The sequence below is a fragment of the Rattus norvegicus genome, unplaced genomic scaffold, assembly GCF_021556685.1.
Source record: "Rattus norvegicus strain SHRSP/BbbUtx unplaced genomic scaffold, alternate assembly SHRSP_T2T unassigned-0000065, whole genome shotgun sequence".
NCBI classification, from domain to species: Eukaryota; Metazoa; Chordata; class Mammalia; order Rodentia; family Muridae; genus Rattus; species Rattus norvegicus.
In genome coordinates, this window is record NW_028238805.1 from 42,501 (window position 1) to 49,557 (window position 7,057).

General features: G+C 58.3%; 1 long non-coding RNA gene across 1 annotated transcript in view; it reads right to left on the reverse strand.

The window, feature by feature from the left end:
- LOC147997695 (uncharacterized) overlaps positions 1 to 5,572 on the reverse strand; it is an 18,649-nt gene extending 13,077 nt beyond the window's left edge. Inside the window, exon 1 of the long non-coding RNA XR_015647591.1 lies at positions 5,274 to 5,572. This is a non-coding gene — a long non-coding RNA (uncharacterized LOC147997695). The remainder of the gene's footprint in view (positions 1 to 5,273) is intronic.
- Positions 5,573 to 7,057: the final 1,485 nt, after the last annotated feature.

Below are 7,057 nucleotides of genomic sequence, written 5' to 3' on the forward strand. Positions count from 1 at the left end.
CTCTACGCCTCGCGGGGCGTCTTTCCCCCCGCACACGCCTCCAAGAGACCAGGCGAGACGCGCCGCCGCGGCCGCGGCGGCCGGGACGCCCTTCAAACCGCAACTTCCTCCCGCCCGCCGGGCGGCCCTTCCCCCCAGGCACCCCGCGACCGCCCCGGGACCCGTGCGCGCCCGGCTGCCCCCCCGTTGAGGAGGGGCCCGGCAGCACGGCCGCGGGTCGGCCAGACGAGGAGCGAGAGAGAAAGGAACGCCGGCGGGCGGGGAGGGGGAGCGAACCGGCAGAACGAGGACCGTCGACGGCAGGGCCGGCCGCAGCGGCACCCCCCGCGGGAGACGCCTCACAAGGGACCGGGAGGCCGCTCGGGCGGCGACCGGGCACGCGAGCCAAGCCGGCGGGAATCACACTGCACCCAACCCGGAGCAGTCCCGCCACGCCCGCGGCACCGAGCCGACCCGAAACCAACGGACAACCCCCGGGAGCCCGAGGAGACGCCAGCCGACGCGAGAGAGAACCGAGGCAGACGCCGACGCCAACCGACGAAGACCCCCGCGTGGCAGCGGGTCCCAACGTCCGACGACGCGCCGGACGCGGCCGACCGCCGGTTCCCCCAAACAAGAAGTCCGCCCCCGAGAGCGAGGCCAACCCCGCGGTTCACGGACCCTCGAGAGCCCCGCGGAGGGGGAAGGGGGGTAGGACGGCTCCCGCGATCTCCACCGGCCGTGGGAACGCTGCCGTGGAAGGGGGGACGAGGCGGCAACCGCAGACGCCCGAGAGCACGCGGCACGCACCACACGCGACACGACCTCGCCGCGAGAGTGGCCGGGACGTGGACGCGCGTGGGAGGGACGCACACGCGACGGAGGGCACGGGGGAAACGGAGGCGGGTGGGACCGGGAGCCCAGCGCCGCCCTTCCAAACCCACCCGTCCCGCGACGACCCCTCGCGGTGAGAGGGGGTACCGCGCACGCGGGCGTGTGCACGGCCCTTCCCCGCCACCTGCCACCAGAAACCCAATCTCCCCCACAAGCTCCGCACAGCGGCAGGTCGACAGAGCCCCGTCCCGCGTGATCCCTCCTCGTACTCGGAGCGGGGAGGCGCGGGTCGCGGTAGGCGAGAGAGCAAACGCTGCGCGCAGAAGGCTGAGGTCAGGGCGGGCAGCCGAGGGGACCATCCGGGAGAAGCCCCTCGGAGATCGTAAAGCCCTTTCCGAAGATAGCTAGAGAAGGCAAATTCCTCACTGAGGGCGGGACGAACCCAACACCGACGAGCAGCCAAGGGCTCCGTGCACGCAACGGGAAACGAGCAACAGGCGCGGGACAGAACGGGAAGGACCACGCGCCAGCTGGTGGGGGGTCTGCGGTATCGGCAAAGGTCTCTTTCTCCGGGGTCTTCTTGAGCATTCGCGGACCGGGGGGACCTGCGACAGGTCCCCGCCGAGGGCCAGGCCTCTTCAAGGCGCACACAAAGGAGGAGCCTTGACTTGAGGGAGTCCGGTCTTTAAAAAGGGCCAGCCGCGATCGCTCAGCACCACCCTAACCGCGCAGGGCCCGCGGGTGAAGGCACCAAAAACATAGGCACGGGGTGGGCGCTCACCCAACGGAAGGAGCCTTTTAACCGCACACTCAACTCCTCGACCCCCTTTTTTCTGTCACCGTGCAGAAAGCCGGCAACTAGGACAAGGGAAAGCGTAAAGGCACAAGCACCATGGAGCACAGGAGGCACGCCGGGGAGCGGGAAGCGCCACCGCCAACTCAGAAGCGGGCACCTTGGTGGTCAAAGCCCGGAACGCTCCAGGAGCACCGCAAGGCTCACACAAAGCAGGGCGCGTGCACACACCATTCGGGAAGGGTATGCACCGCAGCGGGTCTACCACCTTCCCCCGGCACGGGGGAAGAGGGCCGCGAAGCAGTGAACGGCGTGGGGGCAAGCGCCCCCGACACGTCCACAGGGACACCGCGAACCACAGCAACAAGTGTGCGCGGGTCAGCGCTCGTGCCGGACAGCCGCACCCCTGACTTCCACACACCACCCTGCAAAGGAATGGGGAGGAGAGACGAGGGGCCCGCTGGCAGAACGAGAAGAGCGGTCGCCATTCGCGCTGAATGACCATTCGCCATGAATGTCCGTCCCTCGCCTGGCGCGGCTTAGGCCCCGGCCCGAAGAGAACGCGGCAGCACCACATCGATCCAACGGGAGCGAGACACGCCATGCATCGGGAACAACGGGCGTGAGAGCTTTCTAACACGCACTGGACGGGAATACGAGCGAGAAGAGCGAGAGAGAGCACGGGAAGAAGTCGCTAACACTGCCACACACACACACAAAAAAAAAAAATTTACCCTTCTCGAGGGCGAGAAAAAGGAAGCGTTGCACTCGGGAGGCACGTGGCGTGGAAGAACGGGACTCAACGGGCAGCGGAGGTTCGGGAACTCCTTCAAAAAAAATAAAAAAAAAAAAATAAAAAGAAAAAAATAAAATCCCCTTCGAAGGAGAAAAGGTGCAACTCGGGAGGCACACAGCAGGAAAGAAAGGGACACACCACCAAGCAGCGGAGGTTCGGGAACTCCTTCCAAAAAACAAAAAAAAAAACAAAAAAAAAACAAATAAAAAAACCGGTCGGCCGCAGAGGAGCACGCCAGGGGGTCACTAGCACCAAACGGGAAAACCCTTCCAGTCGCACTCGGCACCAACGACTCCTACCGGTAACGGACGACAACCACCACGGGGAAATCGGGAACGCCTGACACGCGGGACGGTTGTCATAAAGCTGCCCCAGAGAGCACAGGCAAGCAAGCACGGGAAAGCAGGAAGCGCGTACTCATGGGGGGGACGCTAAGCTTCAAGCATCGAAGAGGCCCATGCGCAGAAGAAAAGAGCTAGGGCTGGACAAGCAAACAGCCTTGGTGCAAGCCTCTTCCAACGTCCTTTAATGACAAAAAGAGTCAAAAGGACAGCGTGTCAGCATATATCTCCAGGTACAATAAGGACAGATAGCAAAGATGAAAAGTGTAAAAGACACAGGGATAAACATGACAGGCCACACGGAACGTCTGGAAGTCATGTTCGGTGACGTGTCCCCAAGAGGTCCCCATGTAGAAAGAGAACCGGACCGCAAAGGAACAACTGGTCGACCTTAGAACCCTGAGTGCTCACAGACCGAGGAGGCCATGGTAGATAGCCTGGAACACAGCTTCCCCTCGGCCTCAGAAGTCCATGCTCCCGCTGGCAGGGACCGGGGAGGATCCTGGAAAAAATAAAGTCTCGGAGGCGCCCCCTAGCCGGGACACCTCGGCTCGGAGGCCGGGGACACAGCACCCTCTCGGCCTCAGAGGTCCAGGCTCCCGCTATCAGGGACCGAAGGGACTCCTGGAAAAGAAAAAAAAAAAATCCGTGGCGCCACCTAGCCGGGCCACCTCGGCTCGGAGGCCGGGGACACAGCACCCTCTCGGCCTCAGAGGTCCAGGCTCCCGCTATCAGGGACCGAAGGGACTCCTGGAAAAGAAAAAAAAAAAAAAACTCCGTGGCGCCCCCTAGCCGGGCCACCTCGGCTCGGAGGCCGGGGACACAGCACCCTCTCGGCCTCAGAGGTCCAGGCTCCCGCTATCAGGGACCGAAGGGACTCCTGGAAAAGAAAAAAAAAAAAAAACTCCGTGGCGCCCCCTAGCCGGGCCACCTCGGCTCGGAGGCCGGGGACACAGCACCCTCTCGGCCTCAGAGGTCCAGGCTCCCGCTATCAGGGACCGAAGGGACTCCTGGAAAAGAAAAAAAAAAAATCCGTGGCGCCACCTAGCCGGGCCACCTCGGCTCGGAGGCCGGGGACACAGCACCCTCTCGGCCTCAGAGGTCCAGGCTCCCGCTATCAGGGACCGAAGGGACTCCTGGAAAAGAAAAAAAAAAAAAAAACTCCGTGGCGCCCCTAGCCGGGCCACCTCGGCTCGGAGGCCGGGGACACAGCACCCTCTCGGCCTCAGAGGTCCAGGCTCCCGCTATCAGGGACCGAAGGGACTCCTGGAAAAGAAAAAAAAAAAAAAACTCCGTGGCGCCCCCTAGCCGGGCCACCTCGGCTCGGAGGCCGGGGACACAGCACCCTCTCGGCCTCAGAGGTCCAGGCTCCCGCTATCAGGGACCGAAGGGACTCCTGGAAAAGAAAAAAAAAAAAAAAAACTCCGTGGCGCCCCCTAGCCGGGCCACCTCGGCTCGGAGGCCGGGGACACAGCACCCTCTCGGCCTCAGAGGTCCAGGCTCCCGCTATCAGGGACCGAAGGGACTCCTGGAAAAGAAAAAAAAAAAAAAACTCCGTGGCGCCCCCTAGCCGGGCCACCTCGGCTCGGAGGCCGGGGACACAGCACCCTCTCGGCCTCAGAGGTCCAGGCTCCCGCTATCAGGGACCGAAGGGACTCCTGGAAAAAAAAAAAAAAAAAACTCCGTGGCGCCCCCTAGCCGGGCCACCTCGGCTCGGAGGCCGGGGACACAGCACCCTCTCGGCCTCAGAGGTCCAGGCTCCCGCTATCAGGGACCGAAGGGACTCCTGGAAAAGAAAAAAAAAACTCCGTGGCGCCCCCTAGCCGGGCCACCTCGGCTCGGAGGCCGGGGACACAGCACCCTCTCGGCCTCAAAAGTGTCTATGGTCCCGCTGGCTGGGACCGAAGGGACTCCTGGAAAAGAAAAAAAAAAAAAAACTCCGTGGCGCCCCCTAGCCGGGCCACCTCGGCTCGGAGGCCGGGGACACAGCACCCTCTCGGCCTCAAAAGTGTCTATGGTCCCGCTGGCTGGGACCGGAGAGGAGGGAAGAAATAAAAAAAATAAAATAAAATAAAATAAAAAATTTAAAAAAAAAAATTGGAAAAAAAAAAATCCGGGACGGGGCCCAAGCCTTCTGGTCGACCTCATCCAGCTGCCACCAACCCCTCCTTGTGTCCCAATAGGTCGTACAGCCACCCTCCTCCCCTGAAGTTCTCCAGGTACAACCTCCTAGCTAGAGATGGTCCCCAGACAGGACGGCGTCTCCGTCGCGCACCCGCCTGCTTGCCTGTCACCCTCTCACCCTGGCCGGCTCACCACAGGCACTTCCCCGTCCTTTGTCACCAACCGGGGGACAGGAGCGTTGCGGAAACTTGTCGCCACTAGGTGTCGCCCGACAGCGATCTCGATCAAGCAAACCAATACAGACTGTCACGCGCCGCCGCCGCCACACACACTCATTCCGTCTCTCCAGAGTGACCTCCCTAGCTCAGGGGGACACTCACCCACGCACAACGGGGCAGGTACCCACCACTTCTCCCGAATGGCACAAACGGTCCCGGTTGTCCCGCCGGAACACAGTGAACGCGGGATGGACTCGGGGCCAACCCCCTCAGGCACCCAGAAAAGGAAAGTAGGACGGAGCGGTGAAAACAGGCCACCTCTAAGTGAAAGGACATGCACTCTCGAATCGGTTAACAATTAGCAAGGAACAGGCACAGTTAGGAAAAGGGAGCGTCCAAACTCCGGCGTGAGGGGAGGGTGGCGGCGACCTCAGTTCCACACCATTTTTAAATGGCTCACTCATTTTTAAAACCCTCCACCGATCCCGATGGGGGGAGGGGGGTTGTTGTTGTTCTCTGTTCCTCGCTGCCACCGCCAGCCGGCACTCACCAAACCACACACCTGCCACCCTCTTTGGAAGACTAAACACAGAGAGTAAATTAAAAGAATGGTGGAATGATGGTGGAATGGTTAAAATTCCCGTGATTTGTTTTCACTCTGATCAAAACATACTTATTTTGTGCATTTGCATTCCCTTGTTCACACGTGCCTCTGTGTGTGTGGTGGGGGGAGGGAGGGAGGGAGGGAGGGAGGGAGGGAGAGAAGAGAGAGAGAGAGAGAGAGAGAGAGAGAGAGAGAGAGAGAGAGAGCCAATTTAAAAAATAAAAACATGGTTAAATACAGCCACTTTGGGAAGATTGCTAGAGAGAATGCAGTCCAGAGTATGGAGGCCAGAGCTCTGGACGCTCTAGACCACAGGTCTCCCATCTCCCATATACCAGGCACCCAGCACCACCATCCCTACTTTGTTTGTTTGTGCGTTTGTTTGCTTGCTTGTTACATTAGTTTCATCCCAAGTTAATAATTATATATTTTTTTTCTATGCACGTATTTAGTTGTGGCAGGGGAACTCCTTCTTTAGGACAGGCAGACTTAGCTAGTTAGTTAGCCAGTCAAAAGTACGTAAAAAATTTATATCAACATAAATATCATTCACTAAGAAATCCTATCTGAAGAAAAAGAAAGAAAGGAAGAAAGAAGGAAGGGAGGGAGGGAGGGAGGGAGAGGGAGAGAGAGAGAGAGAGAGAGAAAGAAAGAGGAAAACTGGCAGACTTAGTTTTAGTGTTTTTGTTATTGTTTATTCAAGATATTGTTTCAGGGCTGGAGAGACGGCTCAGCGGTGAAGAGCACTGACTGCTCTTCCAGAGATCCTTAGTTCAAATCCCAGCAACCACATGGTGGCTCACAACCATCTGTAATGGAATCCTCTCCTTGTGTGTTGAAGACAGTGACAGTGTGCTCATAAAATAAATAAACAATAAAAAATATGTTTGAAGATTAAAGAAAAAACTCTCTCTCTCTCTCTCTCTCTCTCTCTCTCTCTCACACACACACACACACAAATAAACTCTGTAATAAAAATCAATGTGACTTCATGATCAAACTTCTATAGTCAATAGGACTAGAGAGAACACATGTCTGTAAAATAAAAGCAGAACCTTTTCTGCTTTGTTTTGTTTTGCCTCAAGGTACGTTTCTTTTGGTATAGCCCAGGCAGTCATGGAACTTGCTCCGTAGACTTATCTAGCCTCAAGCTCACAGAGGTCCACTCTGCCTGCCTCGGCCACCCACACAGCTCTCTCTGCTGACTATATGTCTGCATGCCAGAAGAGGGCACCAGAACCTAGGAGGACACACCACATGGCTCCTGAGAATCCAGGTTTTGACTTTAAAAAAAAAAAAAAAAAAAAAATTCTGACAGCATAGAGGGTAGATATCTGCCTGCCAGGCTCTTCTAGTGCTGTTTAAGGT